The 16,409-nt window shown below is 49.4% G+C and overlaps 36 non-coding genes across 36 annotated transcripts; 18 read left to right on the top strand and 18 right to left on the bottom strand.

The window, feature by feature from the left end:
• The first annotated feature begins 416 nt into the window (after positions 1 to 416).
• On the top strand, positions 417 to 489 carry TRNAR-UCG (transfer RNA arginine (anticodon UCG)). The gene has a single exon. It is a non-coding gene; the product is annotated as a tRNA-Arg (tRNA).
• Positions 490 to 613: 124 nt separating this feature from the next.
• Positions 614 to 723, bottom strand: TRNAL-CAA (transfer RNA leucine (anticodon CAA)). Its single transcript has 2 exons — positions 686 to 723; positions 614 to 659 (listed from the first exon to the last, which is right to left on the bottom strand). It is a non-coding gene; the product is annotated as a tRNA-Leu (tRNA).
• A 610-nt stretch (positions 724 to 1,333) lies between these two features.
• On the top strand, positions 1,334 to 1,406 carry TRNAR-UCG (transfer RNA arginine (anticodon UCG)). Its single transcript has one exon. It is a non-coding gene; the product is annotated as a tRNA-Arg (tRNA).
• Positions 1,407 to 1,530: 124 nt separating this feature from the next.
• Positions 1,531 to 1,640, bottom strand: TRNAL-CAA (transfer RNA leucine (anticodon CAA)). The gene is made up of 2 exons: positions 1,603 to 1,640; positions 1,531 to 1,576 (listed from the first exon to the last, which is right to left on the bottom strand). It is a non-coding gene; the product is annotated as a tRNA-Leu (tRNA).
• A 610-nt stretch (positions 1,641 to 2,250) lies between these two features.
• Positions 2,251 to 2,323, top strand: TRNAR-UCG (transfer RNA arginine (anticodon UCG)). The gene has a single exon. It is a non-coding gene; the product is annotated as a tRNA-Arg (tRNA).
• Positions 2,324 to 2,447: 124 nt separating this feature from the next.
• TRNAL-CAA (transfer RNA leucine (anticodon CAA)) lies at positions 2,448 to 2,557 on the bottom strand. Its single transcript has 2 exons — positions 2,520 to 2,557; positions 2,448 to 2,493 (listed from the first exon to the last, which is right to left on the bottom strand). It is a non-coding gene; the product is annotated as a tRNA-Leu (tRNA).
• Positions 2,558 to 3,167: 610 nt separating this feature from the next.
• On the top strand, positions 3,168 to 3,240 carry TRNAR-UCG (transfer RNA arginine (anticodon UCG)). Its single transcript has one exon. It is a non-coding gene; the product is annotated as a tRNA-Arg (tRNA).
• A 124-nt stretch (positions 3,241 to 3,364) lies between these two features.
• TRNAL-CAA (transfer RNA leucine (anticodon CAA)) lies at positions 3,365 to 3,474 on the bottom strand. The gene is made up of 2 exons: positions 3,437 to 3,474; positions 3,365 to 3,410 (listed from the first exon to the last, which is right to left on the bottom strand). It is a non-coding gene; the product is annotated as a tRNA-Leu (tRNA).
• A 610-nt stretch (positions 3,475 to 4,084) lies between these two features.
• TRNAR-UCG (transfer RNA arginine (anticodon UCG)) lies at positions 4,085 to 4,157 on the top strand. Its single transcript has one exon. It is a non-coding gene; the product is annotated as a tRNA-Arg (tRNA).
• Positions 4,158 to 4,281: 124 nt separating this feature from the next.
• TRNAL-CAA (transfer RNA leucine (anticodon CAA)) lies at positions 4,282 to 4,391 on the bottom strand. The gene is made up of 2 exons: positions 4,354 to 4,391; positions 4,282 to 4,327 (listed from the first exon to the last, which is right to left on the bottom strand). It is a non-coding gene; the product is annotated as a tRNA-Leu (tRNA).
• Positions 4,392 to 5,001: 610 nt separating this feature from the next.
• TRNAR-UCG (transfer RNA arginine (anticodon UCG)) lies at positions 5,002 to 5,074 on the top strand. Its single transcript has one exon. It is a non-coding gene; the product is annotated as a tRNA-Arg (tRNA).
• Positions 5,075 to 5,198: 124 nt separating this feature from the next.
• TRNAL-CAA (transfer RNA leucine (anticodon CAA)) lies at positions 5,199 to 5,308 on the bottom strand. Its single transcript has 2 exons — positions 5,271 to 5,308; positions 5,199 to 5,244 (listed from the first exon to the last, which is right to left on the bottom strand). It is a non-coding gene; the product is annotated as a tRNA-Leu (tRNA).
• A 610-nt stretch (positions 5,309 to 5,918) lies between these two features.
• TRNAR-UCG (transfer RNA arginine (anticodon UCG)) lies at positions 5,919 to 5,991 on the top strand. The gene has a single exon. It is a non-coding gene; the product is annotated as a tRNA-Arg (tRNA).
• Positions 5,992 to 6,115: 124 nt separating this feature from the next.
• TRNAL-CAA (transfer RNA leucine (anticodon CAA)) lies at positions 6,116 to 6,225 on the bottom strand. The gene is made up of 2 exons: positions 6,188 to 6,225; positions 6,116 to 6,161 (listed from the first exon to the last, which is right to left on the bottom strand). It is a non-coding gene; the product is annotated as a tRNA-Leu (tRNA).
• A 610-nt stretch (positions 6,226 to 6,835) lies between these two features.
• Positions 6,836 to 6,908, top strand: TRNAR-UCG (transfer RNA arginine (anticodon UCG)). Its single transcript has one exon. It is a non-coding gene; the product is annotated as a tRNA-Arg (tRNA).
• A 124-nt stretch (positions 6,909 to 7,032) lies between these two features.
• Positions 7,033 to 7,142, bottom strand: TRNAL-CAA (transfer RNA leucine (anticodon CAA)). Its single transcript has 2 exons — positions 7,105 to 7,142; positions 7,033 to 7,078 (listed from the first exon to the last, which is right to left on the bottom strand). It is a non-coding gene; the product is annotated as a tRNA-Leu (tRNA).
• A 610-nt stretch (positions 7,143 to 7,752) lies between these two features.
• On the top strand, positions 7,753 to 7,825 carry TRNAR-UCG (transfer RNA arginine (anticodon UCG)). The gene has a single exon. It is a non-coding gene; the product is annotated as a tRNA-Arg (tRNA).
• Positions 7,826 to 7,949: 124 nt separating this feature from the next.
• On the bottom strand, positions 7,950 to 8,059 carry TRNAL-CAA (transfer RNA leucine (anticodon CAA)). Its single transcript has 2 exons — positions 8,022 to 8,059; positions 7,950 to 7,995 (listed from the first exon to the last, which is right to left on the bottom strand). It is a non-coding gene; the product is annotated as a tRNA-Leu (tRNA).
• Positions 8,060 to 8,669: 610 nt separating this feature from the next.
• TRNAR-UCG (transfer RNA arginine (anticodon UCG)) lies at positions 8,670 to 8,742 on the top strand. The gene has a single exon. It is a non-coding gene; the product is annotated as a tRNA-Arg (tRNA).
• Positions 8,743 to 8,866: 124 nt separating this feature from the next.
• On the bottom strand, positions 8,867 to 8,976 carry TRNAL-CAA (transfer RNA leucine (anticodon CAA)). The gene is made up of 2 exons: positions 8,939 to 8,976; positions 8,867 to 8,912 (listed from the first exon to the last, which is right to left on the bottom strand). It is a non-coding gene; the product is annotated as a tRNA-Leu (tRNA).
• A 610-nt stretch (positions 8,977 to 9,586) lies between these two features.
• On the top strand, positions 9,587 to 9,659 carry TRNAR-UCG (transfer RNA arginine (anticodon UCG)). The gene has a single exon. It is a non-coding gene; the product is annotated as a tRNA-Arg (tRNA).
• A 124-nt stretch (positions 9,660 to 9,783) lies between these two features.
• Positions 9,784 to 9,893, bottom strand: TRNAL-CAA (transfer RNA leucine (anticodon CAA)). Its single transcript has 2 exons — positions 9,856 to 9,893; positions 9,784 to 9,829 (listed from the first exon to the last, which is right to left on the bottom strand). It is a non-coding gene; the product is annotated as a tRNA-Leu (tRNA).
• A 610-nt stretch (positions 9,894 to 10,503) lies between these two features.
• On the top strand, positions 10,504 to 10,576 carry TRNAR-UCG (transfer RNA arginine (anticodon UCG)). Its single transcript has one exon. It is a non-coding gene; the product is annotated as a tRNA-Arg (tRNA).
• A 124-nt stretch (positions 10,577 to 10,700) lies between these two features.
• TRNAL-CAA (transfer RNA leucine (anticodon CAA)) lies at positions 10,701 to 10,810 on the bottom strand. Its single transcript has 2 exons — positions 10,773 to 10,810; positions 10,701 to 10,746 (listed from the first exon to the last, which is right to left on the bottom strand). It is a non-coding gene; the product is annotated as a tRNA-Leu (tRNA).
• Positions 10,811 to 11,420: 610 nt separating this feature from the next.
• On the top strand, positions 11,421 to 11,493 carry TRNAR-UCG (transfer RNA arginine (anticodon UCG)). Its single transcript has one exon. It is a non-coding gene; the product is annotated as a tRNA-Arg (tRNA).
• Positions 11,494 to 11,617: 124 nt separating this feature from the next.
• TRNAL-CAA (transfer RNA leucine (anticodon CAA)) lies at positions 11,618 to 11,727 on the bottom strand. The gene is made up of 2 exons: positions 11,690 to 11,727; positions 11,618 to 11,663 (listed from the first exon to the last, which is right to left on the bottom strand). It is a non-coding gene; the product is annotated as a tRNA-Leu (tRNA).
• Positions 11,728 to 12,337: 610 nt separating this feature from the next.
• TRNAR-UCG (transfer RNA arginine (anticodon UCG)) lies at positions 12,338 to 12,410 on the top strand. The gene has a single exon. It is a non-coding gene; the product is annotated as a tRNA-Arg (tRNA).
• A 124-nt stretch (positions 12,411 to 12,534) lies between these two features.
• TRNAL-CAA (transfer RNA leucine (anticodon CAA)) lies at positions 12,535 to 12,644 on the bottom strand. The gene is made up of 2 exons: positions 12,607 to 12,644; positions 12,535 to 12,580 (listed from the first exon to the last, which is right to left on the bottom strand). It is a non-coding gene; the product is annotated as a tRNA-Leu (tRNA).
• Positions 12,645 to 13,254: 610 nt separating this feature from the next.
• Positions 13,255 to 13,327, top strand: TRNAR-UCG (transfer RNA arginine (anticodon UCG)). The gene has a single exon. It is a non-coding gene; the product is annotated as a tRNA-Arg (tRNA).
• A 124-nt stretch (positions 13,328 to 13,451) lies between these two features.
• TRNAL-CAA (transfer RNA leucine (anticodon CAA)) lies at positions 13,452 to 13,561 on the bottom strand. Its single transcript has 2 exons — positions 13,524 to 13,561; positions 13,452 to 13,497 (listed from the first exon to the last, which is right to left on the bottom strand). It is a non-coding gene; the product is annotated as a tRNA-Leu (tRNA).
• A 610-nt stretch (positions 13,562 to 14,171) lies between these two features.
• TRNAR-UCG (transfer RNA arginine (anticodon UCG)) lies at positions 14,172 to 14,244 on the top strand. Its single transcript has one exon. It is a non-coding gene; the product is annotated as a tRNA-Arg (tRNA).
• A 124-nt stretch (positions 14,245 to 14,368) lies between these two features.
• On the bottom strand, positions 14,369 to 14,478 carry TRNAL-CAA (transfer RNA leucine (anticodon CAA)). Its single transcript has 2 exons — positions 14,441 to 14,478; positions 14,369 to 14,414 (listed from the first exon to the last, which is right to left on the bottom strand). It is a non-coding gene; the product is annotated as a tRNA-Leu (tRNA).
• Positions 14,479 to 15,088: 610 nt separating this feature from the next.
• Positions 15,089 to 15,161, top strand: TRNAQ-UUG (transfer RNA glutamine (anticodon UUG)). Its single transcript has one exon. It is a non-coding gene; the product is annotated as a tRNA-Gln (tRNA).
• Positions 15,162 to 15,285: 124 nt separating this feature from the next.
• On the bottom strand, positions 15,286 to 15,395 carry TRNAL-CAA (transfer RNA leucine (anticodon CAA)). Its single transcript has 2 exons — positions 15,358 to 15,395; positions 15,286 to 15,331 (listed from the first exon to the last, which is right to left on the bottom strand). It is a non-coding gene; the product is annotated as a tRNA-Leu (tRNA).
• A 610-nt stretch (positions 15,396 to 16,005) lies between these two features.
• Positions 16,006 to 16,078, top strand: TRNAR-UCG (transfer RNA arginine (anticodon UCG)). The gene has a single exon. It is a non-coding gene; the product is annotated as a tRNA-Arg (tRNA).
• Positions 16,079 to 16,202: 124 nt separating this feature from the next.
• On the bottom strand, positions 16,203 to 16,312 carry TRNAL-CAA (transfer RNA leucine (anticodon CAA)). The gene is made up of 2 exons: positions 16,275 to 16,312; positions 16,203 to 16,248 (listed from the first exon to the last, which is right to left on the bottom strand). It is a non-coding gene; the product is annotated as a tRNA-Leu (tRNA).
• Positions 16,313 to 16,409: the final 97 nt, after the last annotated feature.

Raw genomic sequence — 16,409 nt, 5'->3', positions numbered from 1 at the left:
TTGGAGCAACGAGAGCGTTGCCGTTCCTCCAAAGAGGTAAGCCGCAAAGCTCTCGTTGCTCCAAAGAGCTCCTTTGCATATTGACAAAACCGGCGATATGTCGGCAGTGGAGGCACCGATTCACAAGAGACCAAAAACACCCCCTAAGATTCAGGGCACCCTAATCTATCTAGCTTCCTGGCTGGAATTGATATGCTGGGTTCTGGGAGCAGACTCCCTCTAAGCTATTCTGGGTATTCCTTCTTCAACATGTTAGAAAAGGTCAAACCTATTGGTTATCGTAAGAAGATGGAGAATGGTTATATATTTATTCATTTGTCATAAACAAGAAAACGTGTTTTGCCATTGACTTTGGTTCAAGCAAAAGATTTCGTATTGCGCGGCCTCCTCATTTCGACGGGAAGGAAGCTGCCCTAGACCGCGTGGCCTAATGGATAAGGCGTCTGACTTCGGATCAGAAGATTGAGGGTTCGAGTCCCTTCGTGGTCGCGGCCGGGCTGGATGCTAGAGGTCGAGAGCCCACTTTTACCTGCTGCTAAACTCGGTTAGCACGATAGGTCACGTTTCAAGGCAAGCGACAGCCACGTAAGAGTTTCCAAGGTCAAAAGCTAACTGTCAGAAGTGGGATTTGAACCCACGCCTCCATTCGGAGACCAGAACACCCAACTTTGGTGAAGAAGTTACTCTTGAGTCTGGCGCCTTAGACCACTCGGCCATCCTGACAAAGCTCTCTCGCTCCCGCCTCCAATGCCTTTCCCACTCGGTTAAAGGGAGTCTCTGACCCAAACCCAGCATATCAACCCAGCCCGGAAGATAGATAGGTTAGGGTCACCTGAATCAAACAGTGTGTTCCCCTTGTGAAGCGGTGCCTCTGTTGCGGAGATATGGCTGTTTATGTCAATAGGCAAAGGAGCTCTTTGGAGCAACGAGAGCGTTGCCGTTCCTCCAAAGAGGTAAGCCGCAAAGCTCTCGTTGCTCCAAAGAGCTCCTTTGCATATTGACAAAACCGGCGATATGTCGGCAGTGGAGGCACCGATTCACAAGAGACCAAAAACACCCCCTAAGATTCAGGGCACCCTAATCTATCTAGCTTCCTGGCTGGAATTGATATGCTGGGTTCTGGGAGCAGACTCCCTCTAAGCTATTCTGGGTATTCCTTCTTCAACATGTTAGAAAAGGTCAAACCTATTGGTTATCGTAAGAAGATGGAGAATGGTTATATATTTATTCATTTGTCATAAACAAGAAAACGTGTTTTGCCATTGACTTTGGTTCAAGCAAAAGATTTCGTATTGCGCGGCCTCCTCATTTCGACGGGAAGGAAGCTGCCCTAGACCGCGTGGCCTAATGGATAAGGCGTCTGACTTCGGATCAGAAGATTGAGGGTTCGAGTCCCTTCGTGGTCGCGGCCGGGCTGGATGCTAGAGGTCGAGAGCCCTCTTTTACCTGCTGCTAAACTCGGTTAGCACGATAGGTCACGTTTCAAGGCAAGCGACAGCCACGTAAGAGTTTCCAAGGTCAAAAGCTAACTGTCAGAAGTGGGATTTGAACCCACGCCTCCATTCGGAGACCAGAACACCCAACTTTGGTGAAGAAGTTACTCTTGAGTCTGGCGCCTTAGACCACTCGGCCATCCTGACAAAGCTCTCTGACTCCCGCCTCCAATGCCTTTCCCACTCGGTTAAAGGGAGTCTCTGACCCAAACCCAGCATATCAACCCAGCCCGGAAGATAGATAGGTTAGGGTCACCTGAATCAAACAGTGTGTTCCCCTTGTGAAGCGGTGCCTCTGTTGCGGAGATATGGCTGTTTATGTCAATAGTCAAAGGAGCTCTTTGGAGCAACGAGAGCGTTGCCGTTCCTCCAAAGAGGTAAGCCGCAAAGCTCTCGTTGCTCCAAAGAGCTCCTTTGCATATTGACAAAACCGGCGATATGTCGGCAGTGGAGGCACCGATTCACAAGAGACCAAAAACACCCCCTAAGATTCAGGGCACCCTAATCTATCTAGCTTCCTGGCTGGAATTGATATGCTGGGCTCTGGGAGCAGACTCCCTCTAAGCTATTCTGGGTATTCCTTCTTCAACATGTTAGAAAAGGTCAAACCTATTGGTTATCGTAAGAAGATGGAGAATGGTTATATATTTATTCATTTGTCTTAAACAAGAAAACGTGTTTTGCCATTGACTTTGGTTCAAGCAAAAGATTTCGTATTGCGCGGCCTCCTCATTTCGACGGGAAGGAAGCTGCCCTAGACCGCGTGGCCTAATGGATAAGGCGTCTGACTTCGGATCAGAAGATTGAGGGTTCGAGTCCCTTCGTGGTCGCGGCCGGGCTGGATGCTAGAGGTCGAGAGCCCTCTTTTACCTGCTGCTAAACTCGGTTAGCACGATAGGTCACGTTTCAAGGAAAGCGACAGCCACGTAAGAGTTTCCAAGGTCAAAAGCTAACTGTCAGAAGTGGGATTTGAACCCACGCCTCCATTCGGAGACCAGAACACCCAACTTTGGTGAAGAAGTTACTCTTGAGTCTGGCGCCTTAGACCACTCGGCCATCCTGACAAAGCTCTCTCGCTCCCGCCTCCAATGCCTTTCCCACTCGGTTAAAGGGAGTCTCTGACCCAAACCCAGCATATCAACCCAGCCCGGAAGATAGATAGGTTAGGGTCACCTGAATCAAACAGTGTGTTCCCCTTGTGAAGCGGTGCCTCTGTTGCGGAGATATGGCTGTTTATGTCAATAGGCAAAGGAGCTCTTTGGAGCAACGAGAGCGTTGCCGTTCCTCCAAAGAGGTAAGCCGCAAAGCTCTCGTTGCTCCAAAGAGCTCCTTTGCATATTGACAAAACCGGCGATATGTCGGCAGTGGAGGCACCGATTCACAAGAGACCAAAAACACCCCCTAAGATTCAGGGCACCCTAATCTATCTAGCTTCCTGGCTGGAATTGATATGCTGGGTTCTGGGAGCAGACTCCCTCTAAGCTATTCTGGGTATTCCTTCTTCAACATGTTAGAAAAGGTCAAACCTATTGGTTATCGTAAGAAGATGGAGAATGGTTATATATTTATTCATTTGTCATAAACAAGAAAACGTGTTTTGCCATTGACTTTGGTTCAAGCAAAAGATTTCGTATTGTGCGGCCTCCTCATTTCGACGGGAAGGAAGCTGCCCTAGACCGCGTGGCCTAATGGATAAGGCGTCTGACTTCGGATCAGAAGATTGAGGGTTCGAGTCCCTTCGTGGTCGCGGCCGGGCTGGATGCTAGAGGTCGAGAGCCCTCTTTTACCTGCTGCTAAACTCGGTTAGCACGATAGGTCACGTTTCAAGGCAAGCGACAGCCACGTAAGAGTTTCCAAGGTCAAAAGCTAACTGTCAGAAGTGGGATTTGAACCCACGCCTCCATTCGGAGACCAGAACACCCAACTTTGGTGAAGAAGTTACTCTTGAGTCTGGCGCCTTAGACCACTCGGCCATCCTGACAAAGCTCTCTCGCTCCCGCCTCCAATGCCTTTCCCACTCGGTTAAAGGGAGTCTCTGACCCAAACCCAGCATATCAACCCAGCCCGGAAGATAGATAGGTTAGGGTCACCTGAATCAAACAGTGTGTTCCCCTTGTGAATCGGTGCCTCTGTTGCGGAGATATGGCTGTTTATGTCAATAGGCAAAGGAGCTCTTTGGAGCAACGAGAGCGTTGCCGTTCCTCCAAAGAGGTAAGCCGCAAAGCTCTCGTTGCTCCAAAGAGCTCCTTTGCATATTGACAAAACCGGCGATATGTCGGCAGTGGAGGCACCGATTCACAAGAGACCAAAAACACCCCCTAAGATTCAGGGCACCCTAATCTATCTAGCTTCCTGGCTGGAATTGATATGCTGGGTTCTGGGAGCAGACTCCCTCTAAGCTATTCTGGGTATTCCTTCTTCAACATGTTAGAAAAGGTCAAACCTATTGGTTATCGTAAGAAGATGGAGAATGGTTATATATTTATTCATTTGTCATAAACAAGAAAACGTGTTTTGCCATTGACTTTGGTTCAAGCAAAAGATTTCGTATTGCGCGGCCTCCTCATTTCGACGGGAAGGAAGCTGCCCTAGACCGCGTGGCCTAATGGATAAGGCGGCTGACTTCGGATCAGAAGATTGAGGGTTCGAGTCCCTTCGTGGTCGCGGCCGGGCTGGATGCTAGAGGTCGAGAGCCCTCTTTTACCTGCTGCTAAACTCGGTTAGCACGATAGGTCACGTTTCAAGGCAAGCGACAGCCACGTAAGAGTTTCCAAGGTCAAAAGCTAACTGTCAGAAGTGGGATTTGAACCCACGCCTCCATTCGGAGACCAGAACACCCAACTTTGGTGAAGAAGTTACTCTTGAGTCTGGCGCCTTAGACCACTCGGCCATCCTGACAAAGCTCTCTCGCTCCCGCCTCCAATGCCTTTCCCACTCGGTTAAAGGGAGTCTCTGACCCAAACCCAGCATATCAACCCAGCCCGGAAGATAGATAGGTTAGGGTCACCTGAATCAAACAGTGTGTTCCCCTTGTGAAGCGGTGCCTCTGTTGCGGAGATATGGCTGTTTATGTCAATAGGCAAAGGAGCTCTTTGGAGCAACGAGAGCGTTGCCGTTCCTCCAAAGAGGTAAGCCGCAAAGCTCTCGTTGCTCCAAAGAGCTCCTTTGCATATTGACAAAACCGGCGATATGTCGGCAGTGGAGGCACCGATTCACAAGAGACCAAAAACACCCCCTAAGATTCAGGGCACCCTAATCTATCTAGCTTCCTGGCTGGAATTGATATGCTGGGTTCTGGGAGCAGACTCCCTCTAAGCTATTCTGGGTATTCCTTCTTCAACATGTTAGAAAAGGTCAAACCTATTGGTTATCGTAAGAAGATGGAGAATGGTTATATATTTATTCATTTGTCATAAACAAGAAAACGTGTTTTGCCATTGACTTTGGTTCAAGCAAAAGATTTCGTATTGCGCGGCCTCCTCATTTCGACGGGAAGGAAGCTGCCCTAGACCGCGTGGCCTAATGGATAAGGCGTCTGACTTCGGATCAGAAGATTGAGGGTTCGAGTCCCTTTGTGGTCGCGGCCGGGCTGGATGCTAGAGGTCGAGAGCCCTCTTTTACCTGCTGCTAAACTCGGTTAGCACGATAGGTCACGTTTCAAGGCAAGCGACAGCCACGTAAGAGTTTCCAAGGTCAAAAGCTAACTGTCAGAAGTGGGATTTGAACCCACGCCTCCATTCGGAGACCAGAACACCCAACTTTGGTGAAGAAGTTACTCTTGAGTCTGGCGCCTTAGACCACTCGGCCATCCTGACAAAGCTCTCTCGCTCCCGCCTCCAATGCCTTTCCCACTCGGTTAAAGGGAGTCTCTGACCCAAACCCAGCATATCAACCCAGCCCGGAAGATAGATAGGTTAGGGTCACCTGAATCAAACAGTGTGTTCCCCTTGTGAATCGGTGCCTCTGTTGCGGAGATATGGCTGTTTATGTCAATAGGCAAAGGAGGTCTGTGGAGCAACGAGAGCGTTGCCGTTCCTCCAAAGAGGTAAGCCGCAAAGCTCTCGTTGCTCCAAAGAGCTCCTTTGCATATTGACAAAACCGGCGATATGTCGGCAGTGGAGGCACCGATTCACAAGAGACCAAAAACACCCCCTAAGATTCAGGGCACCCTAATCTATCTAGCTTCCTGGCTGGAATTGATATGCTGGGTTCTGGGAGCAGACTCCCTCTAAGCTATTCTGGGTATTCCTTCTTCAACATGTTAGAAAAGGTCAAACCTATTGGTTATCGTAAGAAGATGGAGAATGGTTATATATTTATTCATTTGTCATAAACAAGAAAACGTGTTTTGCCATTGACTTTGGTTCAAGCAAAAGATTTCGTATTGCGCGGCCTCCTCATTTCGACGGGAAGGAAGCTTCCCTAGACCGCGTGGCCTAATGGATAAGGCGTCTGACTTCGGATCAGAAGATTGAGGGTTCGAGTCCCTTCGTGGTCGCGGCCGGGCTGGATGCTAGAGGTCGAGAGCCCTCTTTTACCTGCTGCTAAACTCGGTTAGCACGATAGGTCACGTTTCAAGGCAAGCGACAGCCACGTAAGAGTTTCCAAGGTCAAAAGCTAACTGTCAGAAGTGGGATTTGAACCCACGCCTCCATTCGGAGACCAGAACACCCAACTTTGGTGAAGAAGTTACTCTTGAGTCTGGCGCCTTAGACCACTCGGCCATCCTGACAAAGCTCTCTCGCTCCCGCCTCCAATGCCTTTCCCACTCGGTTAAAGGGAGTCTCTGACCCAAACCCAGCATATCAACCCAGCCCGGAAGATAGATAGGTTAGGGTCACCTGAATCAAACAGTGTGTTCCCCTTGTGAATCGGTGCCTCTGTTGCGGAGATATGGCTGTTTATGTCAATAGGCAAAGGAGCTCTTTGGAGCAACGAGAGCGTTGCCGTTCCTCCAAAGAGGTAAGCCGCAAAGCTCTCGTTGCTCCAAAGAGCTCCTTTGCATATTGACAAAACCGGCGATATGTCGGCAGTGGAGGCACCGATTCACAAGAGACCAAAAACACCCCCTAAGATTCAGGGCACCCTAATCTATCTAGCTTCCTGGCTGGAATTGATATGCTGGGTTCTGGGAGCAGACTCCCTCTAAGCTATTCTGGGTATTCCTTCTTCAACATGTTAGAAAAGGTCAAACCTATTGGTTATCGTAAGAAGATGGAGAATGGTTATATATTTATTCATTTGTCATAAACAAGAAAACGTGTTTTGCCATTGACTTTGGTTCAAGCAAAAGATTTCGTATTGCGCGGCCTCCTCATTTCGACGGGAAGGAAGCTGCCCTAGACCGCGTGGCCTAATGGATAAGGCGGCTGACTTCGGATCAGAAGATTGAGGGTTCGAGTCCCTTCGTGGTCGCGGCCGGGCTGGATGCTAGAGGTCGAGAGCCCTCTTTTACCTGCTGCTAAACTCGGTTAGCACGATAGGTCACGTTTCAAGGCAAGCGACAGCCACGTAAGAGTTTCCAAGGTCAAAAGCTAACTGTCAGAAGTGGGATTTGAACCCACGCCTCCATTCGGAGACCAGAACACCCAACTTTGGTGAAGAAGTTACTCTTGAGTCTGGCGCCTTAGACCACTCGGCCATCCTGACAAAGCTCTCTCGCTCCCGCCTCCAATGCCTTTCCCACTCGGTTAAAGGGAGTCTCTGACCCAAACCCAGCATATCAACCCAGCCCGGAAGATAGATAGGTTAGGGTCACCTGAATCAAACAGTGTGTTCCCCTTGTGAAGCGGTGCCTCTGTTGCGGAGATATGGCTGTTTATGTCAATAGGCAAAGGAGCTCTTTGGAGCAACGAGAGCGTTGCCGTTCCTCCAAAGAGGTAAGCCGCAAAGCTCTCGTTGCTCCAAAGAGCTCCTTTGCATATTGACAAAACCGGCGATATGTCGGCAGTGGAGGCACCGATTCACAAGAGACCAAAAACACCCCCTAAGATTCAGGGCACCCTAATCTATCTAGCTTCCTGGCTGGAATTGATATGCTGGGTTCTGGGAGCAGACTCCCTCTAAGCTATTCTGGGTATTCCTTCTTCAACATGTTAGAAAAGGTCAAACCTATTGGTTATCGTAAGAAGATGGAGAATGGTTATATATTTATTCATTTGTCATAAACAAGAAAACGTGTTTTGCCATTGACTTTGGTTCAAGCAAAAGATTTCGTATTGCGCGGCCTCCTCATTTCGACGGGAAGGAAGCTGCCCTAGACCGCGTGGCCTAATGGATAAGGCGTCTGACTTCGGATCAGAAGATTGAGGGTTCGAGTCCCTTTGTGGTCGCGGCCGGGCTGGATGCTAGAGGTCGAGAGCCCTCTTTTACCTGCTGCTAAACTCGGTTAGCACGATAGGTCACGTTTCAAGGCAAGCGACAGCCACGTAAGAGTTTCCAAGGTCAAAAGCTAACTGTCAGAAGTGGGATTTGAACCCACGCCTCCATTCGGAGACCAGAACACCCAACTTTGGTGAAGAAGTTACTCTTGAGTCTGGCGCCTTAGACCACTCGGCCATCCTGACAAAGCTCTCTCGCTCCCGCCTCCAATGCCTTTCCCACTCGGTTAAAGGGAGTCTCTGACCCAAACCCAGCATATCAACCCAGCCCGGAAGATAGATAGGTTAGGGTCACCTGAATCAAACAGTGTGTTCCCCTTGTGAATCGGTGCCTCTGTTGCGGAGATATGGCTGTTTATGTCAATAGGCAAAGGAGGTCTGTGGAGCAACGAGAGCGTTGCCGTTCCTCCAAAGAGGTAAGCCGCAAAGCTCTCGTTGCTCCAAAGAGCTCCTTTGCATATTGACAAAACCGGCGATATGTCGGCAGTGGAGGCACCGATTCACAAGAGACCAAAAACACCCCCTAAGATTCAGGGCACCCTAATCTATCTAGCTTCCTGGCTGGAATTGATATGCTGGGTTCTGGGAGCAGACTCCCTTTAAGCTATTCTGGGTATTCCTTCTTCAACATGTTAGAAAAGGTCAAACCTATTGGTTATCGTAAGAAGATGGAGAATGGTTATATATTTATTCATTTGTCATAAACAAGAAAACGTGTTTTGCCATTGACTTTGGTTCAAGCAAAAGATTTCGTATTGCGCGGCCTCCTCATTTCGACGGGAAGGAAGCTTCCCTAGACCGCGTGGCCTAATGGATAAGGCGTCTGACTTCGGATCAGAAGATTGAGGGTTCGAGTCCCTTCGTGGTCGCGGCCGGGCTGGATGCTAGAGGTCGAGAGCCCTCTTTTACCTGCTGCTAAACTCGGTTAGCACGATAGGTCACGTTTCAAGGCAAGCGACAGCCACGTAAGAGTTTCCAAGGTCAAAAGCTAACTGTCAGAAGTGGGATTTGAACCCACGCCTCCATTCGGAGACCAGAACACCCAACTTTGGTGAAGAAGTTACTCTTGAGTCTGGCGCCTTAGACCACTCGGCCATCCTGACAAAGCTCTCTCGCTCCCGCCTCCAATGCCTTTCCCACTCGGTTAAAGGGAGTCTCTGACCCAAACCCAGCATATCAACCCAGCCCGGAAGATAGATAGGTTAGGGTCACCTGAATCAAACAGTGTGTTCCCCTTGTGAAGCGGTGCCTCTGTTGCGGAGATATGGCTGTTTATGTCAATAGGCAAAGGAGCTCTTTGGAGCAACGAGAGCGTTGCCGTTCCTCCAAAGAGGTAAGCCGCAAAGCTCTCGTTGCTCCAAAGAGCTCCTTTGCATATTGACAAAACCGGCGATATGTCGGCAGTGGAGGCACCGATTCACAAGAGACCAAAAACACCCCCTAAGATTCAGGGCACCCTAATCTATCTAGCTTCCTGGCTGGAATTGATATGCTGGGTTCTGGGAGCAGACTCCCTCTAAGCTATTCTGGGTATTCCTTCTTCAACATGTTAGAAAAGGTCAAACCTATTGGTTATCGTAAGAAGATGGAGAATGGTTATATATTTATTCATTTGTCATAAACAAGAAAACGTGTTTTGCCATTGACTTTGGTTCAAGCAAAAGATTTCGTATTGCGCGGCCTCCTCATTTCGACGGGAAGGAAGCTGCCCTAGACCGCGTGGCCTAATGGATAAGGCGGCTGACTTCGGATCAGAAGATTGAGGGTTCGAGTCCCTTCGTGGTCGCGGCCGGGCTGGATGCTAGAGGTCGAGAGCCCTCTTTTACCTGCTGCTAAACTCGGTTAGCACGATAGGTCACGTTTCAAGGCAAGCGACAGCCACGTAAGAGTTTCCAAGGTCAAAAGCTAACTGTCAGAAGTGGGATTTGAACCCACGCCTCCATTCGGAGACCAGAACACCCAACTTTGGTGAAGAAGTTACTCTTGAGTCTGGCGCCTTAGACCACTCGGCCATCCTGACAAAGCTCTCTCGCTCCCGCCTCCAATGCCTTTCCTACTCGGTTAAAGGGAGTCTCTGACCCAAACCCAGCATATCAACCCAGCCCGGAAGATAGATAGGTTAGGGTCACCTGAATCAAACAGTGTGTTCCCCTTGTGAAGCGGTGCCTCTGTTGCGGAGATATGGCTGTTTATGTCAATAGTCAAAGGAGCTCTTTGGAGCAACGAGAGCGTTGCCGTTCCTCCAAAGAGGTAAGCCGCAAAGCTCTCGTTGCTCCAAAGAGCTCCTTTGCATATTGACAAAACCGGCGATATGTCGGCAGTGGAGGCACCGATTCACAAGAGACCAAAAACACCCCCTAAGATTCAGGGCACCCTAATCTATCTAGCTTCCTGGCTGGAATTGATATGCTGGGTTCTGGGAGCAGACTCCCTCTAAGCTATTCTGGGTATTCCTTCTTCAACATGTTAGAAAAGGTCAAACCTATTGGTTATCGTAAGAAGATGGAGAATGGTTATATATTTATTCATTTGTCATAAACAAGAAAACGTGTTTTGCCATTGACTTTGGTTCAAGCAAAAGATTTCGTATTGCGCGGCCTCCTCATTTCGACGGGAAGGAAGCTGCCCTAGACCGCGTGGCCTAATGGATAAGGCGTCTGACTTCGGATCAGAAGATTGAGGGTTCGAGTCCCTTCGTGGTCGCGGCCGGGCTGGATGCTAGAGGTCGAGAGCCCTCTTTTACCTGCTGCTAAACTCGGTTAGCACGATAGGTCACGTTTCAAGGCAAGCGACAGCCACGTAAGAGTTTCCAAGGTCAAAAGCTAACTGTCAGAAGTGGGATTTGAACCCACGCCTCCATTCGGAGACCAGAACACCCAACTTTGGTGAAGAAGTTACTCTTGAGTCTGGCGCCTTAGACCACTCGGCCATCCTGACAAAGCTCTCTCGCTCCCGCCTCCAATGCCTTTCCCACTCGGTTAAAGGGAGTCTCTGACCCAAACCCAGCATATCAACCCAGCCCGGAAGATAGATAGGTTAGGGTCACCTGAATCAAACAGTGTGTTCCCCTTGTGAAGCGGTGCCTCTGTTGCCGAGATATGGCTGTTTATGTCAATAGGCAAAGGAGCTCTTTGGAGCAACGAGAGCGTTGCCGTTCCTCCAAAGAGGTAAGCCGCAAAGCTCTCGTTGCTCCAAAGAGCTCCTTTGCATATTGACAAAACCGGCGATATGTCGGCAGTGGAGGCACCGATTCACAAGAGACCAAAAACACCCCCTAAGATTCAGGGCACCCTAATCTATCTAGCTTCCTGGCTGGAATTGATATGCTGGGTTCTGGGAGCAGACTCCCTCTAAGCTATTCTGGGTATTCCTTCTTCAACATGTTAGAAAAGGTCAAACCTATTGGTTATCGTAAGAAGATGGAGAATGGTTATATATTTATTCATTTGTCATAAACAAGAAAACGTGTTTTGCCATTGACTTTGGTTCAAGCAAAAGATTTCGTATTGCGCGGCCTCCTCATTTCGACGGGAAGGAAGCTGCTCTAGACCGCGTGGCCTAATGGATAAGGCGTCTGACTTCGGATCAGAAGATTGAGGGTTCGAGTCCCTTCGTGGTCGCGGCCGGGCTGGATGCTAGAGGTCGAGAGCCCTCTTTTACCTGCTGCTAAACTCGGTTAGCACGATAGGTCACGTTTCAAGGCAAGCGACAGCCACGTAAGAGTTTCCAAGGTCAAAAGCTAACTGTCAGAAGTGGGATTTGAACCCACGCCTCCATTCGGAGACCAGAACACCCAACTTTGGTGAAGAAGTTACTCTTGAGTCTGGCGCCTTAGACCACTCGGCCATCCTGACAAAGCTCTCTCGCTCCCGCCTCCAATGCCTTTCCCACTCGGTTAAAGGGAGTCTCTGACCCAAACCCAGCATATCAACCCAGCCCGGAAGATAGATAGGTTAGGGTCACCTGAATCAAACAGTGTGTTCCCCTTGTGAATCGGTGCCTCTGTTGCGGAGATATGGCTGTTTATGTCAATAGGCAAAGGAGCTCTTTGGAGCAACGAGAGCGTTGCCGTTCCTCCAAAGAGGTAAGCCGCAAAGCTCTCGTTGCTCCAAAGAGCTCCTTTGCATATTGACAAAACCGGCGATATGTCGGCAGTGGAGGCACCGATTCACAAGAGACCAAAAACACCCCCTAAGATTCAGGGCACCCTAATCTATCTAGCTTCCTGGCTGGAATTGATATGCTGGGTTCTGGGAGCAGACTCCCTCTAAGCTATTCTGGGTATTCCTTCTTCAACATGTTAGAAAAGGTCAAACCTATTGGTTATCGTAAGAAGATGGAGAATGGTTATATATTTATTCATTTGTCATAAACAAGAAAACGTGTTTTGCCATTGACTTTGGTTCAAGCAAAAGATTTCGTATTGCGCGGCCTCCTCATTTCGACGGGAAGGAAGCTGCCCTAGACCGCGTGGCCTAATGGATAAGGCGTCTGACTTCGGATCAGAAGATTGAGGGTTCGAGTCCCTTCGTGGTCGCGGCCGGGCTGGATGCTAGAGGTCGAGAGCCCTCTTTTACCTGCTGCTAAACTCGGTTAGCACGATAGGTCACGTTTCAAGGAAAGCGACAGCCACGTAAGAGTTTCCAAGGTCAAAAGCTAACTGTCAGAAGTGGGATTTGAACCCACGCCTCCATTCGGAGACCAGAACACCCAACTTTGGTGAAGAAGTTACTCTTGAGTCTGGCGCCTTAGACCACTCGGCCATCCTGACAAAGCTCTCTCGCTCCTGCCTCCAATGCCTTTCCCACTCGGTTAAAGGGAGTCTCTGACCCAAACCCAGCATATCAACCCAGCCCGGAAGATAGATAGGTTAGGGTCACCTGAATCAAACAGTGTGTTCCCCTTGTGAAGCGGTGCCTCTGTTGCGGAGATATGGCTGTTTATGTCAATAGGCAAAGGAGCTCTTTGGAGCAACGAGAGCGTTGCCGTTCCTCCAAAGAGGTAAGCCGCAAAGCTCTCGTTGCTCCAAAGAGCTCCTTTGCATATTGACAAAACCGGCGATATGTCGGCAGTGGAGGCACCGATTCACAAGAGACCAAAAACACCCCCTAAGATTCAGGGCACCCTAATCTATCTAGCTTCCTGGCTGGAATTGATATGCTGGGTTCTGGGAGCAGACTCCCTCTAAGCTATTCTGGGTATTCCTTCTTCAACATGTTAGAAAAGGTCAAACCTATTGGTTATCGTAAGAAGATGGAGAATGGTTATATATTTATTCATTTGTCATAAACAAGAAAACGTGTTTTGCCATTGACTTTGGTTCAAGCAAAAGATTTCGTATTGCGCGGCCTCCTCATTTCGACGGGAAGGAAGCTGCCCTAGACCGCGTGGCCTAATGGATAAGGCGTCTGACTTCGGATCAGAAGATTGAGGGTTCGAGTCCCTTCGTGGTCGCGGCCGGGCTGGATGCTAGAGGTCGAGAGCCCTCTTTTACCTGCTGCTAAACTCGGTTAGCACGATAGGTCACGTTTCAAGGCAAGCGACAGCCACGTAAGAGTTTCCAAGGTCAAAAGCTAACTGTCAGAAGTGGGATTTGAACCCACGCCTCCATTCGGAGACCAGAACACCCAACTTTGGTGAAGAAGTTACTCTTGAGTCTGGCGCCTTAGACCACTCGGCCATCCTGACAAAGCTCTCTCGCTCCCGCCTGCAATGCCTTTCCCACTCGGTTAAAGGGAGTCTCTGACCCAAACCCAGCATATCAACCCAGCCCGGAAGATAGATAGGTTAGGGTCACCTGAATCAAACAGTGTGTTCCCCTTGTGAATCGGTGCCTCTGTTGCGGAGATATGGCTGTTTATGTCAATAGGCAAAGGAGCTCTTTGGAGCAACGAGAGCGTTGCCGTTCCTCCAAAGAGGTAAGCCGCAAAGCTCTCGTTGCTCCAAAGAGCTCCTTTGCATATTGACAAAACCGGCGATATGTCGGCAGTGGAGGCACCGATTCACAAGAGACCAAAAACACCCCCTAAGATTCAGGGCACCCTAATCTATCTAGCTTCCTGGCTGGAATTGATATGCTGGGTTCTGGGAGCAGACTCCCTCTAAGCTATTCTGGGTATTCCTTCTTCAACATGTTAGAAAAGGTCAAACCTATTGGTTATCGTAAGAAGATGGAGAATGGTTATATATTTATTCATTTGTCATAAACAAGAAAACGTGTTTTGCCATTGACTTTGGTTCAAGCAAAAGATTTCGTATTGCGCGGCCTCCTCATTTCGACGGGAAGGAAGCTGCCCTAGACCGCGTGGCCTAATGGATAAGGCGTCTGACTTCGGATCAGAAGATTGAGGGTTCGAGTCCCTTCGTGGTCGCGGCCGTGCTGGATGCTAGAGGTCGAGAGCCCTCTTTTACCTGCTGCTAAACTCGGTTAGCACGATAAGTCACGTTTGAAGGAAAGCGACAGCCACGTAAGAGTTTCCAAGGTCAAAAGCTAACTGTCAGAAGTGGGATTTGAACCCACGCCTCCATTCGGAGACCAGAACACCCAACTTTGGTGAAGAAGTTACTCTTGAGTCTGGCGCCTTAGACCACTCGGCCATCCTGACAAAGCTCTCTCGCTCCCGCCTCCAATGCCTTTCCCACTCGGTTAAAGGGAGTCTCTGACCCAAACCCAGCATATCAACCCAGCCCGGAAGATAGATAGGTTAGGGTCACCTGAATCAAACAGTGTGTTCCCCTTGTGAAGCGGTGCCTCTGTTGCGGAGATATGGCTGTTTATGTCAATAGGCAAAGGAGCTCTTTGGAGCAACGAGAGCGTTGCCGTTCCTCCAAAGAGGTAAGCCGCAAAGCTCTCGTTGCTCCAAAGAGCTCCTTTGCATATTGACAAAACCGGCGATATGTCGGCAGTGGAGGCACCGATTCACAAGAGACCAAAAACACCCCCTAAGATTCAGGGCACCCTAATCTATCTAGCTTCCTGGCTGGAATTGATATGCTGGGTTCTGGGAGCAGACTCCCTCTAAGCTATTCTGGGTATTCCTTCTTCAACATGTTAGAAAAGGTCAAACCTATTGGTTATTGTAAGAAGATGGAGAATGGTTATATATTTATTCATTTGTCATAAACAAGAAAACGTGTTTTGCCATTGACTTTGGTTCAAGCAAAAGATTTCGTATTGCGCGGCCTCCTCATTTCGACGGGAAGGAAGCTGCCCTAGACCGCGTGGCCTAATGGATAAGGCGTCTGACTTTGGATCAGAAGATTGAGGGTTCGAGTCCCTTCGTGGTCGCGGCCGGGCTGGATGCTAGAGGTCGAGAGCCCTCTTTTACCTGCTGCTAAACTCGGTTAGCACGATAGGTCACGTTTCAAGGCAAGCGACAGCCACGTAAGAGTTTCCAAGGTCAAAAGCTAACTGTCAGAAGTGGGATTTGAACCCACGCCTCCATTCGGAGACCAGAACACCCAACTTTGGTGAAGAAGTTACTCTTGAGTCTGGCGCCTTAGACCACTCAGCCATACTGATAAAGCTCTCTCGCTCCCGCCTCCAATGCCTTTCCCACTCGGTTAAAGGGAGTCTCTGACCCAAACCCAGCATATCAACCCAGCCCGGAAGATAGATAGGTTAGGGTCACCTGAATCAAACAGTGTGTTCCCCTTGTGAAGCGGTGCCTCTGTTGCGGAGATATGGCTGTTTATGTCAATAGGCAAAGGAGCTCTTTGGAGCAACGAGAGCGTTGCCGTTCCTCCAAAGAGGTAAGCCGCAAAGCTCTCGTTGCTCCAAAGAGCTCCTTTGCATATTGACAAAACCGGCGATATGTCGGCAGTGGAGGCACCGATTCACAAGAGACCAAAAACACCCCCTGAGATTCAGGGCACCCTAATCTATCTAGCTTCCTGGCTGGAATTGATATGCTGGGTTCTGGGAGCAGACTCCCTCTAAGCTATTCTGGGTATTCCTTCTTCAACATGTTAGAAAAGGTCAAACCTATTGGTTATCGTAAGAAGATGGAGAATGGTTATATATTTATTCATTTGTCATAAACAAGAAAACGTGTTTTGCCATTGACTTTGGTTCAAGCAAAAGATTTCGTATTGCGCGGCCTCCTCATTTCGACGGGAAGGAAGCTGCCCTAGACCGCGTGGCCTAATGGATAAGGCGTCTGACTTCGGATCAGAAGATTGAGGGTTCGAGTCCCTTCGTGGTCGCGGCCGGGCTGGATGCTAGAGGTCGAGAGCCCTCTTTTACCTGCTGCTAAACTCGGTTAGCACGATAGGTCACGTTTCAAGGCAAGCGACAGCCACGTAAGAGTTTCCAAGGTCAAAAGCTAACTGTCAGAAGTGGGATTTGAACCCACGCCTCCATTCGGAGACCAGAACACCCAACTTTGGTGAAGAAGTTACTCTTGAGTCTGGCGCCTTAGACCACTCGGCCATCCTGACAAAGCTCTCTCACTCCCGCCTCCAATGCCTTTCCCACTCGGTTAAAGGGAGTCTCTGACCCAAACCCAGCATATCAACCCAGCCCGGAAGATAGATA

Source organism: Leptodactylus fuscus, chromosome 11 (genome assembly GCF_031893055.1).
Source record: "Leptodactylus fuscus isolate aLepFus1 chromosome 11, aLepFus1.hap2, whole genome shotgun sequence".
In the NCBI taxonomy this organism is placed as follows: domain Eukaryota; kingdom Metazoa; phylum Chordata; class Amphibia; order Anura; family Leptodactylidae; genus Leptodactylus; species Leptodactylus fuscus.
This window is presented reverse-complemented; position numbering and strand designations above follow the sequence as displayed.